Source organism: Typopeltis vanoorti, chromosome 14, assembly GCF_054136105.1.
Source record: "Typopeltis vanoorti isolate ZY-2024b chromosome 14, IOZ_Tvanoo_1.0, whole genome shotgun sequence".
Classification (NCBI taxonomy): Eukaryota; Metazoa; Arthropoda; class Arachnida; order Uropygi; family Thelyphonidae; genus Typopeltis; species Typopeltis vanoorti.
The window spans coordinates 88,118,172-88,144,486 of record NC_143562.1 but is presented as its reverse complement, the minus strand read 5'-3'; the positions used below and the strand labels follow the sequence as shown (position 1 = coordinate 88,144,486).

At 39.2% G+C, this 26,315-nt stretch overlaps 1 protein-coding gene and 1 pseudogene across 1 annotated transcript in view; one reads left to right on the top strand and one right to left on the bottom strand.

Annotated features, from left to right (window-relative positions):
- The first annotated feature begins 612 nt into the window (after window positions 1–612).
- LOC150099737 (nucleotide triphosphate diphosphatase NUDT15-like) overlaps window positions 613–26,315 on the top strand; it is a 72,273-nt gene continuing 46,570 nt past the window's right edge. Inside the window, exon 1 of the mRNA XM_090404147.1 lies at window positions 613–784. The gene's annotated coding sequence lies outside the window, so the exon portion shown is untranslated. The remainder of the gene's footprint in view (window positions 785–26,315) is intronic.
- Window positions 25,920–26,038, bottom strand: LOC150099738 (5S ribosomal RNA; annotated as a pseudogene).

Genomic DNA, 26,315 nt, shown 5'->3' with positions numbered 1-26,315 from the left:
CATCTCTTCTGTTTTCAAAATTATGGCTCCAGCCAGATGGGCACTCAGAATAAGTCTTTATCGAACTTCAAAATATCAAATATCCTTTATTTTTCCCATTGTGATCAACAATATTGCCGATTATTGCGAGAAGCAGCATTCCTAAATATAGAACATATAGAAAATATAGAAATATACGTTAACGACTGATTTCTGCGAAGAACCGGAAGCTTAGTGTCAAGAACACGATGACTTCCACATCAACAAATGTTCTGTTGATGTGGAACGGGTCACCTGATATTGCTGGAAGGTCGGGTGTCCTCCAAGGAAATTGGAGATCAAACACAGATCACATCATATTTCATAAACTGAAATATTATAATCCCGACGTTTCAAATGGCAAACAACTTGAATTTACATCTAGATATTTAGTTTGGTGATATAGATTGAAACAATAGTGTTGATAGTTAAAGTAATTTTTGTTGAACAATACGAAAATTATAAGGGAGGAGGTTTAAAGCTGTTTGGAGGAGTGTCTTGACAGTAAAATTAACGAAACTGAGAATGAAGAATATATGTCTATCTCTCGTTGATTAACTGACGGATCTAGATTTCAGATACTGTGCAATAGAAGGGGTGCGTGGAATGATTGATAGTACAAGCCCAAAATACATAGTTTTCATGCTCAATTGCGAAATTATTTTCTACCCTCTCATATAATGATCACAGTCTATTTTATACCGCACTAGTCTGCTTTTTTTCCCTTCGATTTCCTACCTACGGTATAAACATTTGACTGCATATAGTGAGTATTATTCCAGATATACTCTATATACCATCTATTTACTATTAGTATTCCTCCCTCCCTCGTCCAGAAAAAAAGTGTATCTTTATAATACATGTTTTATGAATGGCGCCTCTACGGCACAGTAAATTAAATTCAAGAGATTATTTTATTTTTGTTTGAAATGCTGCATAGAGAACAATACTCGGTTTTAATGGCTTGTGCTTCTGATCAGTTTGACAATAACTGTGCGGTTAGATTCAGAGCAACCACTATACTTTCCAGTACTTATATAAAAAAATAAATAAAATAAATTCTGACTTTATAAAATTAAATTGCTGTGAATTTCAGCCTTTTTTTTTTATTCAACGTTTAATTTGAAAAGTGTTGGAAGAGGCATTAAAATTAGAAATTATCAAAAGGAAGATATGCATTTTTTATCCATGATATCCAATAATACTTATAAAACGTAGTTCATATTCCATGCCTTTTATTTAGGTATCACACTGAAGCTAGTATTAAGTTTAATTATACCATATCCTCAGGATCAAGTTGTAGAACTGATTTTTCTCTTTCTTGCCTTGGCAGTAATATTTCAGTAGGCCATCTGATAGGCCCTTATATTTTATTTTAATTTATCCTAAATTTTATTTAGGAAGTTTCCTTAGCACTTTAAATGGGTCTCCAAAGGATTCATTTAAAGTTGTTCAATATATGATACTGCAACTGCTTTAAGTTGGATTAAGATGCCCATGATATTTATTATCATCATCGTCATGGGCAATTCCAAGAGGTCTTTAGACTCATTGAGGGAGGCTAAACATCATGTCAAGAACTATTCAGCATTTTCACAGTATTTATCATACTTTGCTTTTAGCTCATTCACAGTCATTGCACCCACAACAGACTCTGGTAACCTATTCCACTCATTCACCACTTTCCAAGTAAAAAACCTAGTTCTAACTACACTTACTTACTGACTACACACTTGCTCAGTTTCCATGGATGGCCATATTTCTCCCACAACCACACCTGTTCTGAAAAATTTCCTCTGAATTCATCTTGTAAAAACCCCCTCAGTAATTTGAATGTCTCAATCATATCATCCCTTTTCTTTCTATCAGCTAGTTTCTGTAATCCACAAAATGTTTTGTGGATTACAGAAAAGTGTTGGAATTGCAACCTGTTCTCATAAGGTTCGTTCCATAGACGTGCTACCATCTTGGTCACTTGCCTCTGGATCCTCTCTACCACCTCCCCATCACCAAGAAACCCCTGGCATCCAGATCTGCATGCAATAGTCAAGATGAGGTCTTAACAAGGCTTGATGAAGAGGAACAATAATCTGCTTGTCTCTGCTCGTCAAAGTATTCTTCAGTAACCAAGTGATCTGATGAGCCACTTTTGCTATGTGCCCCCCTAAACTTTAATTCCCTATCCACTAACACACCCAAGTCTCTGGCTTTGTCAATTTCCTGAAGTATGGTTCCACCAATATGGTTTACTGCTGATAATCTTTTCACCCCAAAATGCATAACTTTACACTTTGCCACATTAAACTGACATCCATTCTGCTTAGCCCAGTCTGCTAATCTAACCAAATCATCTGCAAAATTTTGACATCATGTGTATTAACTATTGCTCTAACCAAACTTTGTATCATTGGCAAATAACTGAATAGTTCCTCTCAGATCCTTTCCTATTCATTAATGAACAAATTAAATAGCAGCGGTACAAGAACAGAACCCTGCAGCACACCACTAGTCACGTGCCTTCTTTTGGACTCTACTCCTGAATAAACTATTCTGTGATATCTCTCCATCAACCACCCTCCTATCCATCTTGCCAACCCTATATTCATCCCCATGTTCTGCAGTTTACTGATTAGAACCCATTAGGACCCCCACTCAAATAAATTTAAGTGAAAATTGAAGGTTCCTGAAAATAAGCATACTAAACCTTTATTTAATTTTCTCATGTTTACACAACTTAATAGATCATGAAACATGAATAAAGAAATCAAAAATAAGAATGTTACCAACTAGATAAATATTATTTTACACGTCCACGGAGTCCTAAGACTTATTGTGGGAGACCCAGCTATTGAGACAATATCCATCATACCTCCTTAAAACCATTAACAGACAAAGCACTAAGTGAAAAATCTTATCCTCACACCCTTACTAACCGCACTCTTACCCACCTTCCAGGGATGACCTCTTGTTCTGCTTCTTTTAGCCAAGTGCTGAAACATTCCTCCCCTGAAGTCCTATCTATAGAACAATCCTATAGAAACCGTTAAAGTGCCTCTGTAGCACAATTGGAAGAATGACATTGCACTCTTCAATTGGAAAAGGCCTAAGTTTGATTGTCATGATGAGAGGAATCTATTTGGTTTTTATGGTTTTTTTTCAATTAAGGTGAGTTAACTGATCTCATACAGAGGTAGCAAGGTTTTTCCCTCCTGGAAACTGGGGGTTTTTCATCCAGCATACAGTTAAATTGGCTTTAAGAGCACAAGCAGTTTATAGACAAAAACTACTAGTGGTGATGGTGGTAGACAGTAGATGGCATTGATGTTGATGATGGTAGTGGCAGTTTGCTGTAGTTAGTGGATTAAGTGGTGAGATGGAGAGTTCTAGAGCAGGTGCCCTCCCTTGATGAATCTTTGGACTCCTTTGAGGTGTCACCAGCACCACATTTATCATAAAGTGCATTAGGTACAAGCTGGGACCACATTTTAAAACCTTACGTTTGAACAAACATTTGAAAATTTGCAAAAAAAATTCTTCTGTGTTGTCAGTAAAGTGAAAGAACAAAGTTGTCTTGTTCCGTTGCACTGATTTAAAGAATAAGACAGCAAATTTACTATTACTAAATAGATTCATTGCAAAGGCATTGATTATTTTTGCACATGTGAAATTCGTTTTTATTTTTGGGAAGAGACACAATAAATAACTAGTGCAGCAAAAAAGGGTCAAATATTGTAGGACAGTAGAGGAAATTCCAAGTAACACAATACATGTAAAGACAAGTGACACAAATGTCGCTACACCACAGTTAATCTGTTAACTGCTCTAAAATCGCCCTGAAGGGCGATTTTAGAGCAGTTACAGATTAACTGTGGTTAACAGATAAAATCACCCTTCAGGGATTAACGGCAGAGGGAGGTAATTGCATGATAAAAGGTAGAATGCCAATGAAGTTTTGATCCATTAAAAAATGCTGGGAGTGGGTGTCACTTAGTATAAATTTAAGTAACTGAAATGTTTCTATCATATCACCTCTCTCTTTCACCTAGTAACATTTGAAACCTTCAGTCTATCCTCGGGAGCATTACACAAATCACTCACCATCTAGGTCACTTGCCTCTGTATCCTTTCCACCATTTCCTCTTCCCCAAGAAACTCTGGTGACCAGACCTCAGTCTGGTCACCATGGTTTCACTGACGCACAGTAATTCAGATGTGGTTGTATCAAGGCTTTATAAAGAGGAATGATAACTCCCTTATCTCTGCTTGTTAGTGTGTTCTTCAAAAACCAAGTAATTCATGGCTGCTTTTAACAATATGCTCTCTAAACTTCAACTTGCATCTACTACAATCCCCAAATCTCTGGCTTTATCAGTTTCCTTGAGTACAGTTCTCTCAATGTGGTATACACCTTGTAATCTTTTTATCTCAGAATGCATAACTTTACACTTTTCCACATTAAATTGACATCCATTATGTTTTGCCCTATATCATTTATGTGCAAATTACATAAAAACTGCCTTTGTTGATGATGATGGGCAGTAGATGGCATTGATGATAGTAGTGTCATGGTAACAGAATTAAGTAGTCGTGGAGAGGGTGAGATATATTTAGTGAAGTGGAGTGCCCTCCCATGATGAGTCCTTGGACTCCCTGGAGGTGTCACATAATAATAACGATGAATTAAACAGCAGTACTCCAAGCACAGACCCCTGCGGCACACCACTAGTCACCTGCTCTCTCCTGGATTCTGCTCCTCCATATACTATATTTAGTAACTGTCCATGACATCCTTGTATTCATATCACCAATTTCATACCCATCTCATTTGTTGCATTTTACATAACAGTTCCATGTGATATCCTGTCAAACACCTTTGCAAAATCCAGTATCATTGTGCAGCCATTCCCTTTATCCAACTGAGCTTGCACTCTATTATAAAACGTTACTAAATGACTAAAGCACAGTCGACTCTTCACAAAGCAATGATGCCTCATAGAGTATCATTATTATCACCCATTCTGGAATTCTCTTTTTTTTTTTTTTTGACCAACTTTTCCAGTACTTTTACTACTACTCTTGAGATTCTGGTTGGTCTATGATTTACTACTACAGACTTACATCCTACTTTATGCAAAGGAATTATTTTGTCCTCCTTTCACTTTCTTGGGACTTTGCCAGAGCTGAGACTGAAATTAAACAGCCTAGTCAAAGGTATTGCTAGTTCCTCTGCACATTCTTGTAAAACACAAGCCGATTTCCCATCCAATCCCACTGCTGTATTTATGTTCAGATTGTGTATTATCCTAAGTACTTCCAATTCGTCAACTTCTGTTCTCACCTCAGTCCCTGCCACCTCTGTCAAACAGTATCTTCAGTTGGATGGTTTACCCTTTGAAAAGTGATCAGTCTGAAGTTCAGCAATTTTGTCTGTCTCTGTCACCTTTCTACATCAGTACTCATTAAAGTTATCCTTCCATAGACAGTCTTCTTGCCATAATGAAAGAAGTTTTTGGGATTTCCTTTTGCCTGCTTGTCTAATTTATTCTCATCTGATTTTGCTTTCCTTACCATGCTGGTCATTTTTGTTGTGCTTGTTCCTTGCAATGTTCATATGTTACCTGGTCACCTTTCTCTTTATATTATTATTATTACCCTAAGACCCAGGGCCAGCTCTAGGCCTAGGCACAAGTGGCACCAGCCTAGAGGTGCAATGACTTTGGGACACCGACATCATAAAAAAAGTAATAATATTAGTCAAAATAATAGTAATAGTCAAAGCGTGTGGTACGAGCAGTGACCCCCAAAATGCTCTATATGCACATTTTTTGGCAATAACTATAAACTGCTTAACAATAAAGAATTTTATGATGCCTGTCTTGTCTTACAATGCTTTGATAAAACTGGCCTAGGAGTGCCACATACTCTCGAGCTGGCACTGCTAAGACCTCATGGAGTCAAAGATTGGAGGTCCCCCTTTTACATACTCACAGCTCATCATACCATGCCTTAAACACATTCAAATTCTCTGGAGACACTGCACTCTTAGGCAAGGCATTCCAATCATTCACAACTCTGCATACCAAAAATCTGCTTCTCACTCCCTTGTTCACACCCTCCTTATACAGCTTTCAGGAATGACCTTGTTCTCCCCCTTATCTCCCACCGTTTTATTAAAAACCACTTCAATGTTGAACCTATGATAATAACTGATAAAGCAATTGATCAAAGCAAAATTCATTGTATACCCTCCGCAACATTTTTTTTTTTTGCACCTCGTGCTTAATGATACTGCTCATCTATCTTACTCGTAGCTGATTTAACTTCCTGACTGTGAGTATATAATGCGACTATTCCCCATGCCCTGAAAACATCTTTCCCTTGCTGATCTTTGTGCCAACATACTACTGCAAGCTGCCTGATAAGCTTGTCATAATCATCTGCCCTGTAGTTCCACATATACCTCCTTCTTTACTGGAATTTCCACATGTTTTGCTACCTCCTAAGTCAAGAGCACATGCTTACTCTTCCCAATTGGAGGCAACATAGCCACCTTATTTATGGACTGGTCTTCTGATCCTATAACCATATCCAACACTCTCGTATCCCGAGTCTCATCAGCACATTCTGATTCAAGTAGTTATTTTTAAGTAAGTGTATAAATCCCATTTCCTTCTTGCCATGTGATTTTTCATCCTTCCAGTTGTCTCTGAATTGAAGTCTCCCATCATAATTACTTAACTTGTGTTTATTGTCCTGATCTGCTGATGCATGTCTACCACATCATCCCTAGCCTATAGAAGCAACCAGTTTTATATTTTGTCCCTACTGGCCACAGTCTCACACCAGATTGACTCAAAAGAACTGCTATCTGCCCTAGTGACTCCTACTCTTATTGGATGCAGTTCAGGTATCATCAGCAGTACTCTGTCCTTTCTACCCTAACCTCTCTAAAAATACTAAATCCAACACATTCCATTCCTGTAACTGTGTCATTTGCTGATAGCCAAGTCTCATTAATGCCTATAACTTTTGCTGAGGTTGCACTAACCAATGTGAAAAACTACTCCCTCTTATTCCTGTTACTTATTGGTAAATATCTAGAAACTTGAACATTCCCTTAGGCTCCTAACCACCTTTACATTCTGATTTGACTATCCCATTCAATATTATTAGTTGAGAGATTAGATTCCACATGTTTTGTTAATTCACACACTCATTTGTTTTAGCAAATGAGTGTGTGAATGAACAAAATATGTGGAATATGGGTGTCTTCACACACGTTCACCTGCATATGCCCTAATTTCTTTAGTTTTCCTAACTTTGTGCTTCCACCTTCTCAGTGAACAAACAAGAAAAAAGTTAAAGAGAGGTTTATCTGGTTGTTAAAATACATATACATATTACTTCTGTTAAAACACTGTTTTTTGAGTTTTATTACATTAAATATCTTTTCAAAATCCAACTGGATGACTTATATTATTAATATAATAAGATCTGATATTAACTAAGGTGTAGTGTATTCAGGAAAGATAAAGAGAAAAGAATGGGGGAGGGGTGTTATTGATGATAGCCAATGAACTGCAACCAAAGAGAGTAGAAGTTAAATTGCAGGCCAGTGAAAATAGAACATTTGAGATGACCGGGTATGAGATAGAGGCCAGCAGAACAAAATATGCAGTTGGATGCTGCTATAGACCAGGGTAGGGAAAAGATGATGGAGATAGTATGCATCAGCAAATAGACTCAATGAATGGAGGACAGGTAATTACTATGGGAGATTTCAACTATGGGAACATAGATTGGAAGGAGGAGAGGACACATGAGAGGAAGAAAATGGCATTTATGCAGTTGCTAAGGATGAGATAGCATATTAGTGAGAGTGATCATATGGTCTTGACCTGGGAGATGGCTAAATGTGTGGAATTTTCAGATAAGACAGGGTATATGTGGAATTACAGGGCTGGTAAATATGACAAGCATAGGAGGTTGCTTGGATCGATGCATTGGCATGTAAAATTTGCAAGGGCTGGATGTTGATAGTGCATGGGAAGTGGTAAAGGAGTGTGAGGGAGGTAATGGCTGACTGCATATCTAGAGTCAGGAGAGTAAATCAAGTGGTGTATAATATAATATAAATGGCTGAATAACACCATTAAGCTTGAGCTGCAAAAAAAGAAACAATTGTGGAGGGAATTAGAAGAGCTCAGGAGAAAGCTTGCAGATGTAGCATGAAATGAGGAGTTAGCTGGAAAAGAGATCAGTGCAGCTTGGGGGCTATTCAAGAAATATCTAGTAGAAGCAATGTCTAAATGTATTCCAAGGGACAGAAGGTTAAATAAGGTAGGTGTAAAATGGATGAATAAAGAGATTAAGCATGTGATACAGAGAAAAAACATTATAGAGGTAGCATAAGAGAGTTGGTAATAACCAATTCTATGAGGATTACAAAGACCATTTAAGGCAAGTGACTTGGTTGGTAAGGGCAGCAAAAGTGAGTTATGAGCAACAGTTAGATGAAACTAAAAAGAATCCTAGGGAGTTCTTTCGATATGTAGCCAGCAAAAAAAAAAAAAGAATGATTACGAAAGGATGACATTGATTGGAGAAAATGGTATAAAGACAGCTGTTGCAGAAGATATAGTGGAGATACTTAATGAGCAGTACATAAAGGTCTTTCAATCTTGTGAATGTGACTTCAGGGAGAGATTGAGAGCAGCTGATGAGGGAAGCAGAGACAGACTGTAAGTGAGCAAGAGGTATATGGGGAATTGAGCAAACGTGATGTTAATAAGGCTGTGGGACTTGATAATATATCACCACGTATTCTGAAGGAATGTACCACGGAGTTGACATCTGCCTTGACATATTTTTTTAATATGAGTCTTGCACTAGGTCAAGTTCCTAAGGAGTGGAAGGAGGGCAAGATTGTGTTGCTTCATAAGGGAGGTGATAGAAACTCAAGCATCAAATTATAGGTCTATCTGTGTGTTAGGTGTTGTGATTAAGTTGTTGGAGAAGCTTGTGAGAATTGGTTTGACAATGATGTATTATCTTTGATGGACAGCATGGATTTTCTAAAGGGAGGTCATGTTTTAGTAATCTACGTACTTATTACAATAAAGTGACTACTTCCTTTGACAGAGGAGAGGGATATACGGTAATATACTTAGATTTCACAAAGGCTTTTGATAGAGTACCGCATGATAAATTGATAGTCAAACTAGAGCGGACGGGGTTGGATATTAGATTAGTGCATTGGATCAGAGACTGGCTATCTGATAGGTATCAGCAAGTTGTGTATGGGGGAGCAATATCCCAGAAAAGGAAAAGTCACTAGTGGTGTACCTCAGGTTTTTTTTTATGTTGGGCCCATACACAGAAGGTTGATTGGTCAACCTATAGTACATTAGTACTGTGTATGGGTGGTGGGTTGGGAAAGGAGGAATTTGTTTACATTTGATTTGAATGACTTTAAATTGTATTCATTGGGAAACACAGCAGGTGGGAGACTGTTCCACAGTGCAGCAGTTGCAGGGATGAAGGAAGAGGAAAAGAAATTTGTTCTGTTTGTTTCTAGGTGTACTGTGAAGGGATGTTGTGTAGCAGCTGCATGTGTTCCAATGAGCTTAGTACTGAGCGGGGGGATTATTGATGTTATTTCGGATGAGCATTTCCCACGGAAATATTTGTAGAATATACTTACTGCAGAGACCAAACGTCTGTGAAAGTGGGGGGTAAGAGTTGGTAAGGGATGGATCATCGATAAGTCTAATTGCCCTCCTCTGTATTGAGTCAAGCATTTTGAGAAAGCTTTTAGGGGCCTCACCCCATATGTGGGAGCAGTATTCAATAGTTGGGCGAATTTGTGACTCGTATAATGTTAGTAGCTGTTCAGGTGTGAAGTAACGTCTTGAGCAGAAGAGAAATCCTAGTGTTTTTGAGGCTGAGGATGCAATGTTTGAGATATGTTTGTGCCAGGAGAGGTTTGATGTGAGGGTGATTCCGAAGAGCGAGATCTCAGGCTGTCTGGAAATTTGGGTATCGTCGAAAAGGATACTGGGAAAAAGTTGTTCTTTTTTATGGGAAATAGTACAGAACTGGGTTTTGTTGGCATTGAAATTTATGAGGTTATCTGAATCCCATTGTAGGATGGCTTGGAGATCGGAGTTGAGGATGGTGGTGGTTGATGTCCTGTAGGATGAGGTGAGTTGTGTGGGGTAAGGCTTATCAAATGCAAGCGAGGAGTGTAGTGTGCTGTCATCTACAAAGCTCTGTATTGGGTTGGAGGTCATTGATGTATAGCAGGAAAATAGGGTTGGTGAGAGGACAGAACCTTATGGGACCCCAGCATTAATTGAGTGGTGCGAGGATAGGGAGCCATCCACCATCACACACAGTGTGCGTCCAGACAGAAAACTGGCGATCCACCTACAGAAGTCCTGGGTCAGACCGAATGATGATAGTTTGCCTAGTAGGTCTTTGTGCCAGACCTGGTCAAAGGCTTTGGAGATATCTAGTGCAACCACTTGAGATTCGCCAAACCTCTCCATAGCATTTGTCCAGAGATGGGTGACGTATGTGAGTAGATCTCCTGTTGATCGACAGTGGCAGAATCCATACTGGCAGTCATTTATTTGCTGAGTGTCTTCAAGATAGTGCAGGAGGTGGGAATTGATGATTTTTTACATTACCTTCGACAGGACTGAGGTAAGCGAGATAGGGCGGTAATTGGATGGCAGTGACTTGTCACCCTTCTTGGGAATGGGCTGAATATAGGCCAGTTTCCAGTTTGTGGGATTGATTCCAGTGGAGTAGGAGAGTATATATAGGTGACATAGGATAGGGGTCAGTTCTGAGCACAATTTTTCAGAACAATTGGGGGTGGAATGCTATCGGGACCAGGAGACTTTTTTGTGTCTAATTGGGACAGTATTTTTCTGATTTCATCCTGGCAAAAGGATATAGGGGGCATTGTATGTTGGCTATCTGGAATGGTTGGGGGACATTTACCATCATCAGTTATGCATGCATTTGAAGAAAAGTATGAAGCCAGAAGATTGGCTTTTTCTGTGGGTGATGAGGCAGTAGAGCCATCAGGATGTGATAGGGGATGGGTATAGCATTGGGCAGAAGTTACGGCCAGTTGCTTTGGCAAGAGACCAAAAGGCTCGGCTGCCGTTTGGACAGGCTGCTAGTTTCCTGCTTTTTGCTCTTTCGAACTCTGTTTTGGAAGTGTTGATTGTTTTTTTGCATTTATTACGGGCTTCAGTGTAAGCTTTGAAGGAGGATGAGCCATTTGTGCCATTGGCTGAATATTTGTGCATATTCAGCCAGTTGTGGTATGTGTGGTGTTTCATCTCTACAGCCTTGGCACATTTTTTGGAGAACCAGGGTTTTGTTAGGGAATGGCAGTTCAGAGCGTTGTGTGGAATGTACGTATTCATGCCGGTGAGGATTATTTTGCTAATAAGCTCAGTGCATATGTTTGGGTTGGAAGGCCGAAAGCAATAGTCCAACCATGGGAATGCGACATAGAAGTTGCGGAGGCTGTCCCACTTGGCACTGTTATAGTGCCAACCTACTCTTGTATGGGAGTGTCTGTGTAAACGTTGTTGCATGGGGGAGGAGACGAGCACTAGATTGTGGTCAGAATTGCCCAGGGGACTCACTACTTTCACTGTGTATTATGAGGGGTCATTGGTGAGGAAGAGATCTAGGGTATTTGGGGAGTGGTTTGGATTGTCTGGTATTCAGGACCATTACAGTTTAACTTGTATATTAATGATATTGGCAAAGATTTGGATGGAGATATTCAGTTGTTTGCAGATGATGCAAAGTTGGGACGAACTATGACGAGTAGAGAAGATATTGTGGCCTTACAAGAAGACTTAATAAATTAAAATTGGGAATGGGGATGCAAGTTCAATGTTGCAAAATGTAAGGTTTTAAATTTTGGGAAACAAAGATGGGATAAAGAATTTATGCTTGGTGGGGATGTATTGTCAGAGGTAGAGGAAATAAGGGATCGTGGGTTGATAGTGGATAAGGATCTGAAATGTAGGAGACACGTTGCCAAAATTGTGAAGACAACACAAAGACTTCTGGAAATGATGCAGAGGACACTGACTTGTAGAGTAGGGAGATTCATGTTCCATTGTATAAGGCTTTGATTAGGCCACACATGGACAACTGTGCCCAGATTTGGTCACCTGGTTTTCAAAAGGATGAAGAGATGTTGGAAAGGGTCCAGAGGCGACTGACTAAGGTAGTTTCTGACCTCTGGAATGTTTAATATGAGGAAAGATTGAGAACATGCAATTTACAGAGTCTAGTGGATAGGAGGAAGAAGGAAGATATGAGACCTACAAGTTAGTAAGGGTTGTTATAGGATCAATGTTGAAGAGGTTCTACAGAAAACAGTGGGAGATCAGGGGAGAACCAGAGGTATCCCTGGAAACTGTGTAAAGAGGGTGTGAGCAGGGGAATAGAGAAGCAGGTTTTTTGCATGCAGAGTTGTGAATGTTCGGAATGCCTTGCCTGAGAGTGTGGTGTCTGCAGAGAATTTGAGTGTGCTTAAAGCATGGTATGATGAGCTGTGTATATGATAAAAGGACCTCCTAGATGAGTCTTTGACTCTATGGGGTCTTGGGTAATAATAATAATAATTTAAGCAGAAAAGTGACCAGCAGGCACATGAACAGTACAAGGCACAGGCCAAAAGGATAATTAGTGTGGTAAGAAAGACAAAAGTAGAGTATGAAAGGAAATTAGCAATGCAGTCTAAAGATAATTTCAAACAGTTCTTTCAATATGCTGTAAATAAAAGCAAGAATGTTTATGGCAGAATAATTTTAACGAATGCCGATGGTACGGAGGTAACTTAATCTGTCGAAATAATAGAATTACTAATTGAACACTTTGCAAGAGTATATTATCTAGGTGCTGATATTGCAGGAACTAGAGAGGCAAAGTCTTGTCATCTAGGTGTGTGCAAATGGAGGTGCATAGCATGTTACAGAACTGTAATGTGAATACAGCTGTGCGATTGAATGGTGTACCAGCTTGAGTTTTATGTGAAGCTGCAAGGGAATTATCAGTGCCCTTAACCATGTTGTTTAATCTGTCTCAGCTCTGGTTTAGTCCTGAGAGGAAAATAGTTCATTGCATAAAGATAGCTCCAAAATTGATGTAGTAAATTACTGACCGATTAGTATAGCAGTAGTTGTTGTCAAAGTATTGGAGAAGTTGGTCAAGAGCAAAATACAGGAATGGATAGATGGAAATGGGATACTGTATGGGGGGGGGGGGGAAACATGGTTTTGTGAGAGGTAACTTGCTCACATTTTATAATACAGTGACAGCTGAGTTGGATAAAGGTAATGGGTTTAACAGTGATACTGCTGGACTTTGCAGAAGCCTTTGACAGGATACTACACGGAATTCTGATCAGTAAACTGCAGCACATGGGGATGGATACAGGGGTGGGTGATGGAAAGATATCAGAGAGTAGTTTATTCAGGAGCAGAGTCTAAAAGAAGTCCTGTGACTAGTGGTGTGCTGCAGGTTCTGTTCTTGGACTGCTACTGTTTAATTTGTAAATTAACAATATAGAAAAGCATCTGAGATGAACTGTTTGGTTGTTTGCTGATGATACAAAGTTGGGTAGAGCAATAGTTAATACAGATGATGTCAAAATTTTGCAGGATGATTTGGATAGATTGGTAGACTGAGCAAAGGAGAATGGGTATCAGTTTAATGTGGCAGAGTGTAAGGTTATATATTTTGGGGTGAAAAGATTACCAGCTGTATACCACATTGGTGGAACTGTACTCCAGGAAATTGATGAAGCCCGAGACTTGGGAGTGTTAGTGGATAGGGAGTTAAAGTTTAGGGGGCACATAGCAAAAATGGCTAAAGTAGCTTATCAGATTACTTGGTTAGTGAAGAATTCTTTGTCAAAGTATTCTTCAGTAATACATTGGCAAGCAGAGACAAGCTGGTTATTGTTCCTCTTAATTGAATCTTGATAAGACCCCATCTTGACTACTGTGCGCAGATCTGGATGCAAAGGTTTCTTCGAGATGAGAAGGAGGCAGAGAGGCTCCAGAGGTGAGTGACAAAGATGTTAGCAGGTCTATGGAATGAACCTTAAAAGAATAGGTTGAAGATTTGTGGGTTTCAGAAACTGGCAGATAGGAAAAGGAGTGATATTGATTGAGACATACAAATTACTGAGGGTGGTTTTTACAAGATTAATTCAGAGGAAATTTTTTACAACAGGTTTGGTGGTGGGAGAACTGCGGGCCATCCATGGAAACTGAGAAAGAGTGTAGTTAGCAAGGGTGTTAGAACTAGGTTTTTAATGCTTGGAGAGTAGTGAATGAGTGGAATAGGTTGCTTGCCAGAATCTGTTGAGGCTGCCATGACTGTGAATAGGTTCAAAGCAAAGTATGATAGTTACTGCACAAATGTTGGATAGTTCTTAATGTGATGTTTAGGACCTCTCTCAATGACTCTTAGGACTCCTTGGAGTAACCCTTTATAATAATAATAACAACTATAAATTATGTTTTAAAATTACAAAGGAAACAGAACAATTTGTACATATTACCTAAGGCTACTGTGGATTTGGGGATGACAGGGAGTTGAGGTCTAGAGGGCAGATTGTATAAGTGTCTTTATAGACACTTATACAATCTGCCCTTATACACTTATACAATAAGAGCCATTAAGTTACTTCAATATTGAAGAACAACACTGACAAGCATTGATAGGGAAGTCTTTCTTTTAAGGTTACATGGTGTTCAGAATTCATTAAAAAGAATTTATGGAGACAGAAACACGTGTTGGAGTAATTACTTTAATTATACTTATGAAAATAACACTCGACATTTCAACCTCTGTATTAAGGTCATCACCAGGAACACACATGCACAGGACACAAGCTACATGACACTACACAAAAGTAAGATAAATCTAAATGCTTTTGTTAATTGTTTATCTTTGCCTGACCTCTGGCAGAAAAAAAAAAAAATTAAATAAAAATTATACATAAATTATAAATTGTATTAAAAATTGCAGCTCAACCTTTTAATATTTTTATTGTCCAAATCGATGCACCTACTTCTGATTACCCAGATGAAGATGTAGAATGCTTCTATGAAGACATTTAAAATGCACTAAACAACACTAAATTAGATGACATAACTATCATTATGGGAGATCTAAATACTAAAATAGGCTCAGAAAAGATCTCTTCCCACATGGGAAACCAGGGCCTGGGGCATAGAAATCCAAGAGGCGAAAGATTAATACAGTTCTGTGAAGAAAACAATCTGGTAATAGCAAATACTTTATTTAGCCACCCTCCTAGAAGACTTTGCACATGGAAAAGTCCTGGAGACAGCTGTAGGAACCAGATTGACTATATAATGATTAAAAAAAGATTCCGGAATAACATCTTACAAGCCAAAACGTACCCAGGGGCTGACATTGGATCAGGCCACAACCCTGTGGTCATTAAAATTAAAGAAAACAATGAAACCTCTAAACATAGAAAAATATGATCTTGGCTCCCTTAAAAATCAAGAAATACAAGATAAATTTTTAAAGGAACTGGCACAATCCACTGATTCCACCAAGTATCCTAAGTACCCTAAAGATGAGATTGAGGATAGATGGCACAAATTTAAAGAGGGCATAAAAAGGCAGTAAAACAAACAATTCCCAAATTTGAGAAGAAGATGAGTAAACTCTGTATGAATGACAAGATACTGAAAATGATGGAGGAAAGAAAGAAACACAAAAATCGTCCTGAATACAAGAACTTAAACAAGGAGATCAGGAAAGAATGTAGGATTGTAAAAGAACTATGGTTCAACAACAACAAATGCAAGGAAATTAAACTTCTGGACAAAAAGCACAAAACCAGAGAACTTCATGAAAAAGTTAGGGAGCTAACTAACAAATCTAGCAAAAGGGTAGGCTCTCATTGCATTGAAGATACCAGTGGAAACATCCTAATGGAGAAAGACAAAATAAGGGATAGATGGGTAGAGTGGGTAGAGTATTCAAAGGAACTCTGCAATCATGATAGAAAGGAAACTGTGAGCAAGAGGGTAAGGAGTGGTTTCTTTGCGTGGAGGGTGGTTGAACCGTGGAATGCATTGCCTGATGGAGTGGTGGGAGCGAGAACGGTCAATGAGTTTAAAGAGTGGTATGATAGACTTTGTGTTTCTTAAGGGGGACCTCCCCTCGATGAGCCTTGACAGACTTTATGTTCTTAGGAAGGACCTCCCACGATGAGTCTTTTGACTCCATGGAGGCCTGAATAATAATAATAATAGATAAGCCAATGCAAGAAGATTTGGAGGGGCCTGCTATTCTTACCTGGGAAGTAACAAATACCATTAGGAAACTAAAACCAGGAAAACTCCAGGAATGAATGGAATTATGGCAGAATATCTAAAATCTTTAGATGATAAGGCTATAAGATCACTGACTGACATATGTAACAAAATATACAAAACTGGACACCTGCCAAAAGATTTTAAGCACTTAATGTTCCTACCAATACCTAAAAAATCGAAGACAATCAAATGTGAAGAATACAGAACAATCAGTCAGATAGCAAAAGTTATGTTATATATCATCCTAGAAAGAAATAAACATAAAATCAAAATGGAAATTAATGAAACACAATCTTGTTTCCAGGAAAATAAAGGAACTAGAGAAGGACTCTTCAACATTAGAACTATTATAGAAAGATATCTGAAGAAGCAGAAGGAAGTCTACTTATGTTTTATTGACTACACAGAAGCCTTTGACAATATACAACATGAACAACTAATCAAATGCATCAGACATTTAGGAATAGATGGTAAAGATACCAGATTACTGATAAATCTATATTGGGAGCAAACTGCCTCAATAAAAATATCAGGAGAAATCTCGGAGGAATTCCCAGTAACGAAGGGTGTTGGACAAGACTGTGTTCTTTTTCCAATATTGTTTAACCTCTATACTGAAAATATCTTCCGACAATTAGAAAAATTTAAAGGAGTCAGCATAGGAGGCAGGAATATAAACAACTTGAGATATGCAGATGATACAGTACTGCTAGCTGAAAATAAAAAAGATCTTCAAAACCTACTAGAAGAGATGCTGAAGCTAAGTGAAAAATATAGACTTAATTTCAACTTCTAAAAAACCAAAACCATGCTGGTAACGAGAAAAAAGAGAAAATACTTGATATAAATATTAAGATCAGAGGAAATACTTTAGATCAAGTAGAGAGGTATATACGAGGTGGTATCAAAGAGTTTTGAGACTAGCTCTTTTTATGGGAAATTACTTTATTTATCTACGTTTTCACACTATCACCTTCAAAATACTCCCCTTGCATATCAATACAGCGCTCCCAGTGTTCTTGCCACTTCTGGATGTCCTGGAAGTCTTATTTTCGAAGCATGTCAAGCACCTTCTGCAATTCGCGCTGGATCTCTGCAGTGGTGCCAAAACAGTGACCTTTGAGCTGGATCTTCATCTTCAGGAAGAGGGCAAAGTCTGCAGGAGCCAAATCTGGCAAGTAAGGTGGGTACGGAAGTGAGATCATGTTGTTTCTGGCGAGAAACTCATGTGTGAGGAGAGCTCGGTGACAGGGTGCATTGTCATCGTGGAGCATCCAGTTTTTTGCACGCCACAGATCTGGTCGCTTTTGCCGAATGTCCTCCCTCAGATGCATTAAAACCTGGCAGTAGAACTTGCTGTTGATGGTCTGGCCGCCTGAGGACGAATTCTCGATGCACAATGCCACGAATGTCGAAAAAGATGATGTGCATGCACTTGGTCGAGCTGCAGACCTGCCTCGCCTTTTTCGGTCGTGGAGATGATGGGCTCTTCCACTGTGAAGACTGTTGCTTCATCTCAGGGTCGTACCCAAAGTTTTGTCACCGTAATGATCCTCGACATGAAGGATGGGTCATCCACAGCACACTGACCGAGTTCTTGGCAGACTTCGACGCGGTGTTCCTTCTGCTCCTGGGTCAGCAGCTTGGGGACGAATTTGGCAGTAACACGGTGCATGTTCAAATCACACGTGAGGATTGCCTGGATTGTTCTGTATGACACACCGACAATGGCAGTAATGTTGTGGAGTTTCTCCGACGATCTTCATGCACAAGTTCCCGAATGGTTTCGACATTTTTGGGAGTTGAGCTCGTTGAAGGTCTTCCTGATCTCTCATCGTCTTCTAGTGATGTTCTTCCGCTCTTGAAGCACGCGTGCCACTCAAAACACCTCAAACGACTCATTGCAGCATCTCCGTAAACTTGTCGAATCATGTCAAACGTCTCTGTGGCAGATTTGCCAGTTTCATGCGGAATTTCACGTTTGCTCTTTGTTCTAACTTGCTGTCCATGATGAAATCGCAGATGTGGTAATGCAGGTGGTCAGAATAGCATTAGTTGCACAGCTCCCGATGTACACAGGACAGTGTCTTTTGGCACACTGACTTATGAAGGTAGGTGCTCCCTGTGACTGTGCGTCACAGTTGGCGTGTTACAAACCTAGTCTCGAAACTTTTTGATACCACCTTGTATATTTGGATCAACTAATTACAGAGAATGGAAAGTGTGATAAGGAAATATTAAGAAGAATAGAAATTGCTAGATCAACCTTCATTAGCATGAAAAACATTCTGACCTCAAGGGAAATTCACACAAAAACAAGAATTAGGCTATCCAAATGCTGCTTATAGTCAACATTGTTATATGGAGCAGAAACCTGGACAATATCAAAATATTGTGAAAATAAACTAAAAGCCTTTGAGATGTGGATCCTCAGAAGAATTCTTAGAGTCCCATGGACTGCCAAAAAACTAATTTAGAAATATTAGAGATAATTGGAGAAGATAGGACTCTGTTGAAAACCATTAAGAAAAGGAAAACCAATCTACCTTGGTCACATGCTAAGGCATGGATCCCTACAAAAAACATTTCTAGGATACAAGGAAAAAGAAGAAGAGGAAGACAAAGAACAAATTGGATGGGAAATATTAAGGACTGGACCTTTTTGTCCTATGAAGAATGCAAAAGAGAAGCACAAAACCATACATGGTGGAAGCTCATGGTAGTCAACCTCCTGGAAGGAGATGACATCTGACAAGATAAATTAAAATTTATTAATTTTATTTTGTAATTTTATTACAAAATAAAATAAATTTTTATTCATGTCATTATAATAATAATAATAATATTATTATTATTATTACTGGTAACTCCAGGGAGTCATTAGACTCATCGAGGGAGGCCCCAAATCATATTCATCACAACTATTCGACATTCATACAGTATCTATCATACCTCGCCTAAAACTCATTCACTGTCAACGCATCCACCACAGACTCTGGCAGCCCATTCCACTCATTCACCACTCTTAAAGTAAAGAACCCAGCTCTGACACCTTTACTAACCACACTTTTGCCCAGTTTCCATGGATGTCCCCTAGTCCTCCCACAACCAGCCCTGTTCTCAAAAATATCTTCTGAATTAATTTTATAGAAACCCTTCAGTAATTTGAATGTCTCAATCATATCTCCCCTCCTCTGCCTATCAACCAATTTTTGCAACCCACAAATCCTCAACCTGTTCTCATAAGGTTCATTCCACAGACCTGCTGTCATCTTGGTCACTTGCCTCTAGATCCTCTCCACCTCCTCCCCATCAAGAAGAAACCTAGGTGACCAAATCTGGGCACAGTAGTCGAGATGGGGTCTTATCAAGGCTCAATACAGAGGAACAATAACCTGCTTGTCTCTGCTTGTCAACGTATTCTTCAGCAACCAAGTGATTTGATGAGCTGATTTGGCCACTTTTGCAATGTGCCCCCTAAACTTCAACTCCTTATCCACCAACACTCCTAAATCTCGTGCCTCATCAATTTCCTGGAGCACAGTTCCACCAATGTAGTAAACTGCTGCTAATCTTTTCACCCCAAAATGTATAAGCTTACATTTTGCCACATTAAATTGACATCCATTCTCCTTAGCCCAGACCTCCAATCTATCCAAATCATCTTGCAAAATTTTGACATCATCTGCATTCACTATTGCCCTACCCAACTTTGCATCATCTGCAAACAAATGAACTGTTCCTCTCAGATCCTTTCCTATATCGTTAATGAACAAATTAAACAGCAGTGGTCCAAGAACAGATCCTTGTGGCACACCACTAGTCACAGGCCATCTTGTCGACTCTACTCCTGAATAAACCACTCTCTGATATCTCTCCGTCAACCACCCTCCTATCCATCTCACCAACCCTATATCCATCCCCATATGCTGTAATTTACTGATTAGAATTCCATGTGGTATCCTGTCAAAGGCCTTAGCAAGGTCCAGTAGAATCACTGTAAACCCATTACCCTTATCCAGTTCAGCCGTCACTGTGTTATAATACGTAAGCAAGTTACTGAGGCATGACCTACCTTTCACAAAACCATGCTGTCCCTGGTACAGTATCCCATTTTCATCTATCCAATCTTGTATTTTCCTCTTGACTATTTTCTCCAAGACCTTGATAACGATTCCTGTTATACTGATTGGCCCGTAATTTTGAACAAAATTTTTGGGACTGACCCAGACCCGAGGCTCAAATTCAACAAAATGGTCAAGGGCACTGACAATTCTCTAGCTGGTTCACGTACGACATGAGCTGGTATACCATTCAATCCCACAGATGTATCGACATTGTGGTTCTGTAATAGACTAGTTACCTCTACTTCATTCATCACAATTCCAGTATAAGCTGTTGGTTCTTCCATTCCTGTAATGTCACCACCTGGATGATATACTCTTGCAAAGTGCTCGCTCAGTAATTCCACTATATCGACTGATTCGGTTACCTCTCTACCCTCAGCATTTTTTAAAATCATTCTGCCATGAACATTTTTCCTTTTACTTGCAACATATTGAAAAAACTTTTTGGGATTCTCTTTAGCCTGCATGACCAATTTTCTTTCATAATCCACTTTTGCTTTTCTTACCACCCTTGTTACCATCCTGGCCTGAGCTTTATACTGTTCCTGCACCTGCTGGTCACCTTTGACTCCTGCAAACACTTCTTAACCACCTCCCATGCACTATCAACATCCAGCCCTTGCAGTTTTACATGCCATGACACTGAACCAAGCACACTACTAAGCTTGTCATACTTACCATCAGCTATCATAATATGCAGATGATAAAAAAATCTAAATAAATAAAAAGAATGTTTTATAGCAGAACTACATTAAACATATCTCTATATATGTTTCTGCTATTACAAAACCTTTATCCTTAATATAAGGTTTTGTGATAGCAAAATATATTAATAATAATAATAATAAATAATAATAAATAAATAATAATAATAATTAATAATAATAAATAAATATATTTATTATTATTATTTTTTCACCAGAGGTCAGGCTAGGGTAAATGATTAACAAAGCATTTAAATTTAACTTACTTTTGTGTAATGTCATATGTAGCTTGTATCCTGTGAATATGTATGTTTTCCTGATGATGATCTTGATACAGAGGTCGGAACATCGAGTGTTATTTTCATAATTATAAATAAAGCAATTACCCCAACACGTTTTTGTCTCTGTAAATTCTTCACAGTGAAGGGATAGGAAAGTTATTATCACTCTTTATAAGGCCAGATCATCTGAACTACTGTGCACAGATCTAGTCTGGATACTTTGGGAATGAGGAAGTAGTGAATTGGAGGCATGTGACCAAAATTGTGACATGCTTATGGAATGCTTCCTCTGAGGATAGACTGAAGGTTGGGTTACAAAGGCTAGCTTATAGATAGAAAAGAGGGGGGGGGGATATGATGGAAACAGTATTTATAGTACTGACACAGAAGACTTGTTTTTTTTAATACATGGCAGGAAGGGATAGAACAAGTGATCACCCGTGGAAATTATGTAAGTGTGTGGTTAGCAAGGGTGCGAGAATTAGATTTTGTGCTTCGAAGGTGGTGGTCGGTTGAAATAGGTTGGAATGCTAGAAGTATTTGTAAGTGCTTGGCTTGATAAGTGAGTTAGTGTACTATGTAATTGAAAATAATTTTTTTTTATATATTTTTACTTGTTTTTATTTACCAGCATTGCAAAAGAAATGTATCTTCACTGATATTAAAGCAAGGTTAAGGTTAGTAGACTGAAGGTCAGAAAGTTGATTTAACACAGGCCTCATTAATTCTTCTTCTCAAAAGATTCATCAATATCAATATTTTCCCTATAAATTTCAATAAACTCAACTACCAAATCATGAGTAGTCAATTGACCACAGGAAGGCAAATATTATTTTTTAAAAATGTGCAAATTTTTCCATATGCAAATAGTAAAATTTGCATATGGAAAATATATGCTTTCTGCATTGATTAGCGTGGTGTTCTTCTTCTTCTTATTATTATTTAGGCCTCCATGGAGTCAAAAGACTCGTTGTGGGAGGTGATTCCTAGGAAACACAAAGTCTATCATACCACTCCTTAAACTCATTGACTGTTCTCACTCTTACCACTCTATCAGGCAATGCATTCCATGGTTCAACCACCGTTCATCCAAACAAACCACTCCTCACCCTCTTGCTCACAGTTTCCTTTCGTAACTTCCAGTGATAACCCTTTGTCATCGTTCCTTCTCGCCGTTCCACCAAGCAAAAGAACTCCCCAATGTCTACCCTGTAACTGCCTCTCAACAGTTTAAAAGTCTTGATCATATCACTCTCCTTCTTCTATCCACCAAACTCTGCAGTCCACATTCCCTCAGCCGATCCTCATAACTAACATTGTACAGCCCTGAAACCATCTTTGTTATCCGTTTTTGTACCCTTTCCAATTAATTTATCACCTTCAAATCCTGGGGACCAAATCTGAGAACAGTAGTCTAAGTGTGGTCTGATCAGGGTCTTATACAATGGGATGATAACTGTTTTATCTCTGCAGGTCAGTGTCCTTCTCATTATTGCAGCAATCCTCTGTGTTACCTTCACCATCTTTGCAATATGTTCCCTAAATTTCAGGTTTCTATCAATCATCAATCCCAGATCTCTTGTCTCCCCTACTTCCTCAAGTATAAATCCTCCCATAGAGTATGCAGTGTGCCATCGATGTTTCCCAAACCTCAAGACCTTACATTTTGCTGCATTAAACTGACACCCCCCATTCATTTGCCCATCTATCTAGCTTATTCAAATCCTCTTGCAAGTCTACCACATCTGCACTATTACTAATAACCCTTCCCAGCTTCATATCATCCGCAAACAACTGAATATCCCCCTGCAATTCACGGACAATGTCATTGATATGAAGGTTAAACAATATAGGTCCCAGTACTGAGCCCTGTGGGACCTCACTTGTAACCCTCTGCTTCCTTGCTTCCTTGGAACTGCCCCACCATACACAGCCATCTGATAACTATTGGACAGCCAATCCTGAATCTAGTTGACCAACCAGACATCCAAACACATGTGCTGCAACGTAAATATCAGCTTATCATGTGGCATCCTGTGAAATGCATTCGCTAAATCCAAGAAAATGGCAGTATATGCCTTTCCCCTCATCTACTGCTCTTGTAACTTTATTATAAAAGGCTAGCATATTATTAAAACAAGAGCACCCCCTCTCATGTTGACTCTCACAGATAACATTACCATCATCTGCCTAACTAATTTCTCCAAGACCTTAACAACTACTGATGACACACAAACTCGACTATAATTAGACACTTCCAGTCTGCTACTGCCCTAATGTAATGGCAGTCACCTTCCTTCCATTCGCTGGGCACCTTTCTCATAGCCATACTTTCATTGAAAAGCCAGGTCAAAGGAGCTGTCAGTTCTTGAGCACATTCTTTCAAAATTCATGGTGAAATACCATCCAGTTCCACAGGTTTACTGACATCCAGAGTACTCAGTATTTGGAACACACTCTCCTCCTGCACCTCTAAACCTCGAACCTGCCCTAACCCTCTAGTGTTAAAATTTACTCCTCCAGGATGAAATACTCCAATAACGTGTTCATTGAACAATTCCACTATGTCCTCTGCATCAGTCACTCTATTCCCATTTTTATCCCATAATGTCATTCTTCCACAACCATTTCTCCTCCTACTGGCCACATAGTTAAAAAATTCCTTAGGATTTTCTTTGGATTTTAGGGCCAATCTCTAATCATATTCCAGTTTCGCCTTCCTTACCATACTAGTCATTCTCCTGGCATGTGTCTTATATTCTTCATGCATCTGCTCTTCACCTGTCTTCTTATATCTCTTCCATAGCCTGTTTTTCACATGCACTTCCTGTTTAATATTGTTTGTCATCCACTTTACACCAAATTGTGTCCTCTACTTCACTTGTGGAATACAGCCTACTATTGCTGCTAACAAATATTCCTTCACAATTTCCCACGCACTAGTGATATCTCGGCGTTCCAATTCCTCCCTTCATGAAACTTTCCCAAGTTGATGTCTAAGACTATTATAATCACCTGCCTTATAATTCCACATACGTTCCCGTCTCTTTGTTACTCCTGCATGTCTATTCATCTTCCAAGTCAAAACCACATGGTCATTCTTTCCAACTGATGGGAGAGATGTCATATCAGTTATCAACTCTTCTGATTATGACCAAATCAAAAACTCTTGAACCTCTTGTTCCTTGTATTACATGTTGCCTAAGACATTTGTCCCTCAAGAATTTTAGAAATTCCATTCCCTTATTGCCAGATGCATCTTCCTCTCCCCAATTTATACTGCTGTAGTTAAAATCTCCCATAACAATCATTCTTCTTGCACTTGCCAAGCTCAACTGTCTAAACATCTCCTGGGCCCCACCCTCTCTGCGCCTTGGTTTGTTGCAAAACCCCACTAAATATCTGTCTTTCCCACCTCTACCTCACACCATATGCTTTCAAAATCATTAGTGTCACTGCCTTCCAAAGCTTCCACTCTTAGAGAACATAAGTCGTCACCTATCATAAGCAGCACTCCTCCACTACGCTTTCCCTTCCTATCCTGCCAAAAAATGCTATACCCTGCTACTTATATTCCTGTTATTATATCCTCTTCTGTCAACCAAGTCTCAGTGATCCCAATAATCTTTGGCCAGGCTGATGCTATCAGTGCCACCAATTCCTTTCCTTAATTCCAGCTACTGCTGGCATTAGTATAAAGCATAAAAATGCCACTGTTTCTATACCCAGCATTATTCCCTCTAGACTCCACTGGGCTCAGTGTTATCTGATGTTGTCCCCCTTCTCTCAAGTACCCATTCCCACAAGAGGCCACCCCTGCTACCATCCATCTTGGGCATTCTAGTTTCCCTGCACTGACACACCGACTCATTCAGAACAGCAATCTTTTCAGAAGCTTGCATCCTTCCTCATTCAAATGCAAGCGGTCTCTCATATACAATTCCTCTCTGTCCTCTAACGCCCTACAAGCATCCATATATTCTTTAATTCATCAATATTACTGCTCTTCTGCTCAGCTCATCACTGTCATACCTAGGCAACATGCACACTTTCTTTCCTCTCTGCATATTCTTTCGTACAACCTCAAGCAAGAATCTCATATCTCTCGCTGCCCAATTTACATTACTTCTCAAGTCATTTGTTCTTACCATCATAGTCATCTTATCTACCCTTTCACCCCCCTCTTAATTGCCATAGCCACACTTTCTATCGTTACTCCAGATAAACACTCCTTATGCATCCTATCTTGCACACCACGGATCATTGAGTCCCCATACGTTACACCTCTTACCACCCTGTTGCTCATATGCATCCCTTACTCTCTCTCCTTTAACTCTTTCTCTTTGTGTTCCCCTACTTACCTGCCTTCACAATAATTAATGCCAGCAGCACCCAGGGTTTCGAGGTGGTAACCCTCCCAAGTACTAACTGGGCTCAGGTTTGCTTAACTTTAGTGATGAGATGAGAACTGGTGCTTTCAAACCAATCTGGACGCTGGAATTTTTTATTTTAAAATTATATGGCAGGGGTGGATCTCTAGGAAAAGTAGCTGAGAGGGTAATCTGAGTTGAGAATCACTCCACTGAACAAGAAATTTTCAGAGTTGTGGAGCACATCAGTATAGGGTGCAATTGGAGGCAGAACACAGGTGCAGTCTGTGTTCTACCTCAAACTGTGACAGAATACAGCTATTATACTAAATTGCTACTAGGAGCAGTCAAACTCACCAAATTCTATCTTAGCAATTACAGACTCTGAGTGAAGCTGCAGGGAATC